General features: G+C 42.3%; 1 pseudogene across 1 annotated transcript in view; it reads left to right on the top strand.

Moving 5' to 3' along the window:
- The window catches only part of LOC308295779 (multiple C2 and transmembrane domain-containing protein 1-like), a 237581-nt pseudogene that overhangs the window by 66701 nt on the left and 157720 nt on the right, over positions 1–13160 (top strand). The window lies entirely within an intron of this gene.

Below are 13160 nucleotides of genomic sequence, written 5' to 3'. Positions count from 1 at the left end.
TATGTATGTTTTTATCTGTTTTTATTTTTGGACTTTATTATGGATTACATTTTTAGTTTTTAATTGTCATTTTCTTGTAAGCACATTGAGCTTGCGCTTGTCGTATGAAATGTGCTATGTAAATAAATGTGACTTGACTTGACCTCCTGGCTATGATGCTAGTATGTCGTGGGGACCCCCAATCCAACCCTTGATGCTGAGTGCCAAGCAGGGAGGCACTGGGTCCCATTTTTCTTTGGTATGACACTCTAACCACAAGGCCACAGAGCTGTTGTCAGCTTGTAGATCGTCTATTTTCAATTAGCCAATGCATTAAAGTGTTCGTTTAAAGAAGCGACTATAAGGTCATGTGACCATATAGTTCCTTCTTTTGGGCTTGTTCCAATAGACCCGGTTGCTTACCGTATTTCTCTCACAAAATCTAGCAACACTGGCCCTAAACCCCCTGTGGTTTAGACTCTCTACTACTTTCTACCATGGAACAGTCTCTTCTTATAATGATGGAGCCTTTTCCACCGTGTGGTACAGGCTCTACTCCACTATACTCACTTCACTGTGTTGATAGCGTAGTGAAGTTAGACAGGAGACAGGGAGAGAGATACAGGCGGTCTGGGTCGGGACTCGAACCTGCGATGCGCAGTCAGGCTACATTGAGCATATGTACCCCGACCACTAGGCTAGCGGTCAGTAGGCCTGTCACAATTATAACATAATCGTCTATTTTTCACAAATGCTCATATAAGTCAAAAATAGTGGAAATAGCAGATCTACAAGCTCACAACGCGTCGCATCACGACGCGTTGTGAGCTTGTAGATCGACACAATTAAATCATTAATCGCAATTATTAGAGTGACACTTAATCGTAATGTAAAATGTCATAATCGTGACAGCCCTAGCGGTCAGTGCCTCATTACTGTAGTCTTACCTGCTCGTAGCTCTGTTTCTTTACAGCGCGTGTTGATGGCGCTCGAGGATAAATATAAAAAGTTCTAGGTGATGATTTGAATAGAAGTGGATAGAGGTGTGAAGAGGATGAAGGGATGAGGGGGTGAAGGGTGTGATGATGAAGGGATGAGGGGGTGAAGGGTGTGATGATGAGGGGGTGAAGGGTGTGATGATGAAGGGATGAGGGGGTGAAGGGTGTGATGATGAGGGGGTGAAGGGTGTGATGATGAAGGGATGAGGGGGTGAAGGGTGTGATGATGAAGGGATGAGGGGGTGAAGGGTGTGATGATGAAGGGATGAGGGGGTGAAGGGTGTGATGATGAAGGGATGAGGGGGTGAAGGGTGTGATGATGAAGGGATGAGGGGGTGAAGGGTGTGATGATGAAGGGATGAGGGGGTGAAGGGTGTGATGATGAAGGGATGAGGGGGTGAAGGGTGTGATGATGAAGGGATGAGGGGGTGAAGGGTGTGATGATGAAGGGATGAGGGGGTGAAGGGTGTGATGATGAAGGGATGAGGGGGTGAAGGGTGTGATGATGAAGGGATGAGGGGGTGAAGGGTGTGATGATGAAGGGATGAAGGGGTGAAGGGTGTGATGATGAAGGGATGAGGGGGTGAAGGGTGTGATGATGAAGGGATGAGGGGGTGAAGGGTGTGATGATGAAGGGATGAGGGGGTGAAGGGTGTGATGATGAAGGGATGAGGGGGTGAAGGGTGTGATGATGAAGGGATGAGGGGGTGAAGGGTGTGATGATGAAGGGATGAGGGGGTGAAGGGTGTGATGATGAAGGGATGAGGGGGTGAAGGGTGTGATGATGAAGGGATGAGGGGGTGAAGGGTGTGATGATGAAGGGATGAGGGGGTGAAGGGTGTGATGATGAAGGGATGAGGGGGTGAAGGGTGTGATGATGAAGGGATGAGGGGGTGAAGGGTGTGATGATGAAGGGATGAGGGGGTGAAGGGTGTGATGATGTGTGATGATGAAGGGATGAGGGGGTGAAGGGTGTGATGATGAAGGGATGAGGGGGTGAAGGGTGTGATGATGAAGGGATGAGGGGGTGAAGGGTGTGATGATGTGTGATGATGAAGGGATGAGGGGGTGAAGGGTGTGATGATGAAGGGATGAGGGGGTGAAGGGTGAGATGATGAAGGGATGAAGGGGTGAAGGGTGTGAGGATGAGGGGGTGAAGGGTGTGATGATGAAGGGATGAGGGGGTGAAGGGTGTGAGGATGAGGGGGTGAAGGGTGTGATGATGAAGGGATCTGAGGTGTGAGGGGGAAGAGAGAGAGCAGCGGAGGGAGGTGTTATCAGAAGTGATTGATATCAGGTTTGTGTGAAGTGAGTTGTTATCTGATGGATTTGTGTAAAGTGAGCAGGAGAGGAGATGTTATCCGCTGAGAGTGGAGATGTCACAGTACTGTACTGCGCTGTAGATCACTATCAGGTATGGCTTCTCCTGGTGGCTTCCTTTTCCGTATATATCCTTTTCTTTTTTTTTTTGAAAAAGCATATGCCCTTGTGAAAGGTTCACAAATCATCACAATTCATTTTCAGTTGTTTCAAAGCAGCGTATCTGATAGGCATTATGCACTGGCATATGCCCTGGTCATAGGAATCACCACGGAGCGTAAATGGAGAGAGAGACATGTGTGACGTTTGGATTTAAATTAGAGTAGTGTTGACTAGGGATGGGATCAGGCCCGGAATTTCGTAATTTTAGGGGCAAGGCCACTTGGCCTTTTGTATTGACAATCTTTTAGGGCACAAAAGGCAAATGCCAGGGCAGGAAGGGACTAAAGTCCATCCTACCAATAAACAACCAAATGTCTGTTTGATGTCTGTCTGATATACACGCATGCTGACCTCACTGATATTAAACGGTGCCCAAATTTGGAGATGAGTGACCTCACTGATACGTCTGGGTTCTCCAACATTACTTCTGAGACTCCTACATTCAATCCCTCATAATACTGTGCAGTGTGCACACCCCATAACCCAAACTGCACATAATTCAGAGCAAATATGTTCGAACGGGCAAGGACTAGTTGAAAGAATTAATTGAATTTAAGGTTTTAAGTCTACATATCATCATTGATTTGTAGACTATCTACAGTGAAGTAAATAAATTATGGTATTTACAATCTGATCCAGCATCTCAACAAAAGACACTGGTGTCCACATGTCAAGAAAGAGACACTGGTGTCATCATGTTGACAAGAGACAGAGGAGAAAGATCTAATTTGCGCTCCAACAAGGCTTATGGGAATAGGACATGGTCTCCTACTGAAGGTTTGATTTGTCCAACGTCAGATTCAGTCTCATTCATGCCTCTGCAATGAATAACCTGAAGAATTCATATATCACAGCTAGCTGGAGCGTAAACACGGTCAAAAGCAATTCTCATAATGAAATATCACTGCTTTATTAAAGGCAGCCTTACCATCGGTGGCATTTCCATGCCACTATCAATATTTCTGTCTCATTGAACAACTGATTACAACTCAAACACGTCTTGCTTTTTGGGGGATTGATGGCTCCTGGCACAGAGCATCCACAGAGCATCCACTCCCGGTGTGTGATCTGAATAGAGAGTAGAGGCAGGAGAGAGCCAGAGTAACAGATTGAACGCCCAAAGAGAGGAGGAGAGAGAATTATGTGCAGTGTTGCTGTGGCTTGTTTCTAAAGTGTAGTTGAGCAGGGTAGATGAAAATATAACACATTTGATTACTTTATACTTAAAAGTAAACATTAAAACAGGATTAGCATTGGGCTTGTAGATTTACTATTTCCACTATTTATTTTTTTTAATCTTTGAAAAAAATATGCTATTACATTGGTGTAAACAAACAGCTGTGATGGGTAGTAGAATTTGAGTGGTTGGTTCTACATGGTGTCAGCGTGTCACACCGCCACTTAGCCACCTGGCATGCACACTACCGCTAGGGCTGTCACAATTATTACATAATCGTGATTATTTGACATAATCGTGATTATTTTTCATAATCGTCATAACCATTTCCATGTTGAAAACATTTCATATATTTTTAAGAAAGTCAAAAATAGTGGAAATAGCAGATCTACAAGCTCACAACGCGTCGCATCTGAGCTTGAAGATCGGCTATTTCCACTATCAAAATTATTTTTTAAGTAGTAAGTTGTCAAATATGTCAGTAATTTCTTTGTATATTTAGGTTATGTGTCATATCTACCATGTACAACTTCAAAGCCTAAAAGCCAAACAGAAATGTAATTATCAACGACAAAAACACAATTAAATCGTTAATCGCCAATTATTTGAGTGACAATTAATCGTCATGTAAAAAGCCCTAACTACCGCGTCTTCAATCACTGTTGCGTGATCTCCCGTGTGAATGCAGAATAATGCAGCGTGCAACAGCACCTTGACGTTTTTACTGTTCTGATCGTTACCGTGTTAACGCAGCCTAAATATTGCCCTCTGTTTTTTATTACTAGACACAACTAATCGCCCTAATACTGTTAAATGACCTCCTGTACCTTTGCCTGGCATCATTATGCCCAGTTCTTTGCTTGCACTCAATAGTTTAGGCTATAGATTAACCTTAAATGAAGGCATCCGCAGTGTATTAAAGTTAAGAACTTGAGCAGGAAGGCTGTTATTAATTGGTTTCCCTGGGAAAACTCCAGCTGTTTGTGTCTAGCATTCAGTGGTGTAGTAAGTAAGTAAATACTTTACATTTATTCAAGTAATTAAAGGAGCTATAGTCAACTTTTTCTTGAAAAACGGATGCTAAAATAAAAAGAATGTTTGGAAAATATTTTATAAAAGAAATAAGCTTCATATATGTGTTTCTATTAAAAAATGACCACAAAAAGCGTAAAATAATGATAAAATAATCATTTTGGCTATTGTCAGACCGACACCTTGTTTACATTCTAGTCTATAGACTAGGATGTAAACAAAGTGTCGGCCCTACAATGAAAAAGTTGACTATAGCTCCTGGCCGGGAACACATTTTGCTGTTTGGGAGGGGCTTACAGTACATGTACAGTATGTAGCAACATATTTGTTTTGTAGGCTAATTTCTGATTTAGCCCTATTCTATAGGTTAGGCCTAAATGGGTACAATTTTGAGGTATTTAACTTTGTTTTTCTACTACAGTATATTATACTTTTACTCCACTAAAACTATTTGAAAACTAGTTACTAGATACTTTGTAGATTTTGATTATTATTACAAAACTGCTTCAGCCCTACAGTATATACTGTATTAATAATAGCAGATTTACAAGCTCACAATGCATCGCTTTGTGAGCTTGTAGATCAGCTATTTTCAAAAGATGTTTTATATATTTGGAACTTTTACGCAAATATATTTTGAATTCATGACTTTTTACCAACAGAGTATTTCTACATTGCAGTATTGACACTTTTACTAACTGTAAGTAAACTACCTGCACTGCATATACAGTCATTTTTCTGGTTTTGCTGCAAGCTTTGCGAGGTATTGCCATGTTGCTGCTGTGTCGCATGAATGGATTACTTTAATCCATTTATCACTGGGTGGATTGGAGTACCTTTGGTAGTGAGCTGTGGGAAGGGAGACCAGATGGAGAAGGATTTTTTAATCTCAATGTTTTTATTGGAGGATAAACCCCTTCAGGTGCTTCATCTCGTTTTCGAGGCAGTCCGTAGGCACAACGCTCAAACAAAGACGAGAAACAATCACTCAACAATAACATGGAGAAAACACGCACATGAGGGCTCTCACACCATCCCAGACCATTCTACAGATTCTAAATACAATCAAAAGCAAGAACATGTAGATTTGAACGAATCAAGCATAGAAATGTAGGAAACCGGAAATGGAGTAATTGATCCAATTGAAGACGGTAAATTATTCCAGTCAGAAGGTGCTTTAAACCTAAATGAAAGTCTCCCAAATCCCAATTAAAAAAGGTTGTTGTGTATGTTGAGAGAGATCGAGGTAGATTCTGACCATTTATTTTGTGCAAGATCAGTAGTGCTTGTTAGTATCTGCCGGTGATGGATGTGTGCTTGCACCATGTACAGTACGTACTTTTCATGCAATGAGTTCGTCCCTGTATTGCTCGTCTTTCTGTCTGCCTTTCTCTTTTCCCCTGCAATGCACTCTGTGTTCTTTCTTTCACACGTGGTCCCACTATGCTTTCATTCTCTCTCTCTCTCTCTCTCTCTCTCTCTCTCTCTCTCTCTCTCTCTCTCTCTCTGACTCTGATGCTAGGTTCTTGGTTCACATCATGTGATCCTATAGTTTGCTGCAGCACTACAGTACACTGTGCCATTTGATGTGTGTGTTTACCTTGCTTATTGTACGTCGCCCTGGATTACTCATGCCATGGAGACTTGAGTTCAATAATATATATATGTTTTAGTTTTTTGTTGCTTTCCTAAGACAATAATTTGATTACTATAAATGTACTCCCATTGATTGTGGATGGGGACGCAAATGCATTAGGGTCCCCATCCGGGAATCAATAGGGGTAAATTTACTATAATCACATTTTTTGTCTAAGAATGCGAGAAATACAAAAAAATATTATTGAACCCAAGTCTCCATCAATAGAAAAAAAGTCATTTTATCTCTTTAAACATGAGTCTGTATAAACCTTTGAGGCTGTAGCAATGATTATTAACCACTTGAATCTTAGCTTCCCCACTGAAAACAGTAATGCCCTTCGACACGTTTTGACTGAGTTTGTAGGCAATTTTCAGTGAAGAGATTTGTTGTCGTATTTACTACGTGGTTAAGGGTTATTTCACTAGCAAGGACCACACTTCCAACCAATAGCTTTTAAGAGTTCTTATTGAAACGGAATTAATGGAAAGGTCAAGGGACTTTTGCTGAGTCGTTGAAGCTTGATTTGTCGATGTAGAGTTGTCGAAGCAGATTCTTGGCTGCAGAGTCACCGATGCCCAGTATTATCCAAACCCATTAGTCTCTGATGCCGACCCCCCCCCCCCACAGGGCCCTACAGAAAGGAAAGAGTAGAGGGAAGAAATAGGGTGGGGTGGGAAGGGTGCAGTCGTGCAGAATGCGAGATCGATTGATAAACGGATGCGACTTGATTGTAGTTGGCTTGATTGCAGATGGGGTCCTGCCTCCTGAACTTATGCTAGGAGCTCCATATAAATACACTTGGACGTGACAACTTAAGTGACTCCCCCCCTATATTAGACCCAGTTTGAGGTGTGCAGGACAGTCTCCAGGTACAGCAGCAGGTGAGAATGGAGGGTGTGGCCATGTGTGCTATCGCCAGGTTTCATGCGTGTAATAGCCTGCAGTCAACAGCCCTCTCTGTCCAGCACAGCACAGTAGGGATGGGACGATAAGCGATATTATCGTTTATCGTGATAAAAAACAGTCATGATAATCGTATCATGGAGATTTACATTTATCGTGATATCGTCCTCCGTCATGCACTGGGATCAATTCACCTTTTATTTGCCAAGCTGCATATCCAGTACCAATTAAATCCTCTAGAATTGGTAAAAGGTACTTAAATACATACTTGATTGTCTTTTTTTACTCACTATCAAATGTCTTTGCCAAAAAATATCTGATTTACAAGCTCACAACGCGTCACATTGCGTTGTGAGCTTGTGGATCTGCTATTTTTTGGCATAATTATGTTCCGCCCCAGAATCGCGATTTCTTTTGTCACAATCATCGTGATATGAGATGTTCATAATCGTCCCATCCCTACAGCACAGCTGTGTGTGTGTGTGAGAGAGAGAGCAGGAAGAGACAGAGACAGTTCTTTACATTGAGAGTACTCTGCAGTGGTGTGTGTGTGTGTGTGTGTGTGTGTGTGTGTGTGTGTGTGTGTGTGTGTGTGTGTGTGTGTGTGTGTGTGTGTGTGTGTGTGTGTGTGTGTGTGTGTGTGTGTGTGTGTGTGTGTGTGTGTGAGTGTGTGGCTGTGAGTGTGTGTGTGTGTGTCTGTTGGGTATTTGAGAACCTAAGCCGATATCTTGCCTTTGCGCATGTGTGCAAGTTTTTCAGTGTGTGTGTGTGTGTGTTCGTGCGCGTGTGTGTGTGTGAGAGAGTGAGCAAGCGTGCAGGAGAGCGAGCAGAGCAGACTACAGTGAGGGACAGTGAGCCAGTGGAAAGCAGCAGCAGCAGCAGTAGTACAGTGTAGAGAGGGCTGTGTGTCTGGATGTTAGCGATACCGCTGTTCTCTGTTGGACGAAGCCTGACTGTACGTATACGAACACACACACACACACACACACACACACACACACACACACACACACACACACACACACACACACACACACACACACACACACACACACACACACACGCACAGGGGTGTCTTTGTCCCGCTAGGGGGCGATGTGCCATCCTATGGGGCATTTTCTCATTACCACATTGAAATTGTTGACTCTGACTCAACTGACTACCCCGCTGTTGTAGGGGTGACAATGTGTTATTTATTATTATTATTATTATTATTACGTTACTGTTTTTTCCTGCTGTAACATGAACTCCGCTCCTGATGGTGTCTGTTGATGTTTTTAGTTTTTGTCAGATTGTGCTATTTCTGTGAATCTACCTGGCCCGATGGGGGAATGTTTTGTAAAAAAAATACGTATCCACTTAATGTTTGTATTACTTTCCTACACACAAGGGATTCCATAATTCGGAGGATTTGCGAGACCGTTGTTGTGAGGTGGTCGTGGGTTTACGGACTACAGTAGAAATGGGACATTGCTCAGCGACGCGAGCCTGTTATTTGAAGTGCATGCAATTCAATACGGATACTACAGAACGGCCCGTAGCTGTGTTGTTTACGTTGTGACTACTACTGTCTTGGTTGTCATTGATCAGATTGTGTTTCACTCATGTGTTTTCTGTGCAGGTTTGTGTGGTTGTGTGTGTGTGTATGTTGTTTCTTTGCACCCATGTCAGTCTTCGCCTCATAGTTGGGAACGGCTGCGCCAACACCCTGTGCGAGCGTGCGTGCTTGCGTGCGTGTGTGCGCTCGCACACGTGTGTCTGTGTCTGTGTATATCTGCATGCATGTGTGAACAGGGTGATGAAGGTTGAGTCGTGTCATGTTTCTAATAGAGTGGAACCTGAGCTTGCGGCTGAGGGTAGCATGACATGACACATGGCATTGTCAGGCTACGGGGAAGAGTTAATATCGGGGAGACAAGAGACTGAAGAGAGAGTGACAAAAAGAAGAGGTAATATTGGGAAGACGAGAGACTGAAGAGAGAGTGACAAAAAGAAGAGGTAATATTGGGAAGACGAGAGACTGAAGAGAGAGTGACAAAAAGAAGAGGTAATATTGGGAAGACGAGAGACTGAAGAGAGAGAGACAAAAAGAAGAGGTAATATTGGGAAGACGAGAGACTGAAGAGAGAGTGACAAAAAGAAGAGGTAATATTGGGAAGACGAGAGACTGAAGAGAGAGTGACAAAAAGAAGAGGTAATATTGGGAAGACGAGAGACTGAAGAGAGAGTGACAAAAAGAAGAGGTAATATTGGGAAGACGAGAGACTGAAGAGAGAGAGACAAAAAGAAGAGGTAATATTGGGAAGACGAGAGACTGAAGAGAGAGTGACAAAAAGAAGAGGTAATATTGGGAAGACGAGAGACTGAAGAGAGAGTGACAAAAAGAAGAGGTAATATTGGGAAGACGAGAGACTGAAGAGAGAGTGACAAAAAGAAGAGGTAATATTGGGAAGACGAGAGAGACAGAGTGAGAAAAATGGTGAGATGGAGAAAGAGAGAGAACGGAATGAAGGCCGGGAGACACAGAGAAAGAGGGAGAGACAGAGAAAGAGGGAGAGACAGTGAAAGAGAGACGGTGAAAGTGAGAACGGAATAAAGAGAGAGAGAACTGGAGAAGCGATAGTAAGAGGAATGGAAGGAGAAACGATAAGAAAATAATGGGATAGAGTTGGTGATTGGGTGAACAAAAGACAGACGGTGGAGAATAGTAGATGGATGGATGGAAAGCTGTTAAACTGCATGGGTAGAGTATGGTAGTACTCCACTTAGCTCACAGTGGATTAGGATTAGGATTAAGAAGCAGAGCAGGGCCTTTTGGTGAAAATATTGAAAATAGCAGACCTCCAAGCTCGCAACACGTCGGAGCGCGAGGTCGGCTATCTTCGGTGCTTGATACCACACTGACGTCAATACTGGATAATGTGGATATGTGGCATAAAGGCATGGATTTCTACACAGAGAGGGCAATTCTTTCAGCATAAGATGCTGCATTCAAGTTCAGGAGAGTTTGGACAAGGCAATTCTCTTGAATGCTACCTTCAGGTATTGCGTTTCTTTCGCCATAGTAAAAACCGCATTCATGGTCTGGAGAGGAGAGGGCACTTTTTACAGACGGGTAAAAGGGCAGGGGCTCAAGCCCCCTTTGATGTCTATGTGTGCATGTGCCTGAAGCAGAGGCTAATGTTGTGTCCATTCTGACATAAACTGTCTATCTATCTACTTTATCTATCTACCTACGACCTAGACCAGCCCGGCCCTCCACCTCCTATCTCCCTATCTCCCCTTTAGAAAACGGATAGCTCTGGTCCTTGACTATGATTGGCTGAGCTGCATTCAAAGCCTGAACATGACTCTGCGGAAGATGCTTATTTGTTAATGGAAATGTCAGCCAACGTTTTCTGCATGCTCAGCACCTTTAAATAAACAGGCTCGGAGTTGTCAGAGCTGCTCCCGTGTTTGCTGTTTCTTAATAAGAAGTTCATAATAAACGACATCTTATGCCCATAAAATTGACTTTAAAAGCAAGGTACCATACTGCGTTTTTTGTGATACGTACCGGTACGCACGTACTCCTACTAGAAGATAATGACGCACTGGAAAATTCAAGAAACTTGTTACATTTTCCAAACATAGCGGCAATAGCTGATCTACAAGCTCACAATATGTCATAAAGTTTTTGTCAGTAATTTCTGTGTATACTTCTGTGTATACTTAAGATATTTGCCATATATAATTTGTTTTCTTCATTACAAAACCTAAAAGGCAAAGCAGAAATAATATTTGTATTCACATGTCCAATGCCTTTAAATACAATGGAATCTTTGATTGCAAATTTTTTGTGTGACAAATAATCGTCAACTTAGATTTTGTGATGGTGACACCAGCCCTATAGGTGTCGTGCCTATCAATGCTCTAAAATCTCTGGATAAGCACCGCCTCCTGGGGCCTATTCATTGCCTTTAATGTACAACTGCAGTCGTGCCCCCCCACCCCAACCCCCCCTCCCCTCCCCAGCCTGCGTCCCACCGCACGTGCTCAGAATGATGGCAAGATCGCCAGGAACACAGAGAGAGAGATAGAGAGAGAGAGAAGTGGGGGGGGGGGGGAGGCGGGGTTGAAACAGGAGGGAGAGAAAGAAAAACGATAGCAAAGGAGAGAGAGAGAGAGAGAGAGAGAGAGAGACAGACAGACAGGAGAGAAAGTGTGTAGAGTGTGTGTGTGTGTGGGGGGGGGGGGGGGGGGGAGCAGGAGATGAATGAACATTGGAGATGAGCCAAGAGACAGAAGGAAGGAAAGCATGAGAGGAGAAAGTGGAGCAGAAGGAGGAAGAGGAGAAGAGGAGGAAGAGGAAGGAACGGTGGAGAAAGTACTCAAACGTTACTTTTTTTTACTTAAAAGGATCCCTGGCTAATACGTCAAATATGCCTTAATACATTATAATTGTCCCCTATAGACCCCTTTCTTGTTTACAAACATTGAGACTAAATGCACAGGTGACTGTATCATGTAATCAATTCCCACCAATCCCCAAACCTGTTGTTTTGGGGAGCGCTGCTTTCATTATTGGCTAATTTTGGTACCGGCCTGCGTGCGCATCTAGTTCTTATCAGTGTAACGTGGACCAGAAATGCGTCTATAACTACAATGTAAAATTAAAAACACCTTAAATATTGTATTTCTTCTAGAAATGGCTAATCTTTCACTCAATAGGGGAAATGCCTGTCGCAAGTTGATGATGTCATAAAACCATGCTGTGATCTATCCCTATGGAATTTATGGCATGCATGTGCAAATAAAAACAAACGTAATACTTCCTATGGTTAATATGAGCATCAAATCAATATTTCAAATGTGTGTCTTTTTTTTAATAATGTATACATGCATGCATATTTGTTGTATTAGCCAGGGATCCTTTTAAGTAAAAGTATCAATACTGTGATGTAGAAATACTCTGTTACAAGTAAAAGTCCGTAATTCAAAATTTACTTAATTTACTTACGTACCAAAGTATTGGTATTAAATTTACTTAAAGTACTAAAAGTCAAAGTACTCATTGAAACAGAATGTACCTTTTCAGATGTAAAAAAAAAAACATTTGAAAATATCAGATCTACAAGCTCACGCATTGTGAGCTTGTAGATCGTCTATTTTCAAATAGCCGAAATGCATATGGTTGAAGTAGAAAACGTGTGTTTTGTAATAAGAATCAAAATCTACAAAGTAACCAGTAACTAAAGTTTTCAAATCAATTTAGTGGAGTAAAAGTACAATATTTGGATCCGAGATGTTGTGGAGTAGAAGTAAAAGTATTGGAATTTGGAACTACTCAAGTAAAGTACAAATACCTCATAATTGTATTTATAATGATAATGATAATGATAATGAATTTTATTTATATAGCACTTTTCAAAACAGTCACAAAGTGCAGCACAAGGCAAGATTAAAACATCATGTAACAAAGCAAAAAAACAAACAAACACAAAAACACAGAAACACAGCAAAAACACAATACAAATCATAAATTACAAACGTGTACTATCACATCACTACAATTAAGAAAAAGGTTTAGTAAATAAGTATGTTTTAAGCAATGATTTAAATAATGGCAGGGAAGCTGCTAACCTAAGGTGCACTGGCAGTGTATTCCATAACTTGGGTGCTCGGGCGGCAAAAGCCCGATCACCTCGGGTAACTAGGTTGGTATCATGGCCTTTCAAAAGGGCCGTATCTGATGATCTAAGGGTGTGTGTGTGTGTGTGTGTGTGTGTGTGTGTGTGTGTGTGTGTGTGTGTGTGTGTGTGTGTGTGTGTGTGTGTGTGTGTGTGTGTGTGTGTGTGTGTGTGTGTGTGTGTGTGTGTGTGTGTGTGTTAAGTACAGTACAGTACTTAAGTAAATCTACTTAGTTACTTAACACCACTGGTTTTTAGAGTATTGAGTGCGTAAGCTTCCG

This window comes from Nannobrachium achirus (genome assembly GCF_963921795.1).
Source record: "Nannobrachium achirus genome assembly, chromosome: 12".
NCBI classification, from domain to species: domain Eukaryota; kingdom Metazoa; phylum Chordata; class Actinopteri; order Myctophiformes; family Myctophidae; genus Nannobrachium; species Nannobrachium achirus.
This window is presented reverse-complemented; position numbering and strand designations above follow the sequence as displayed.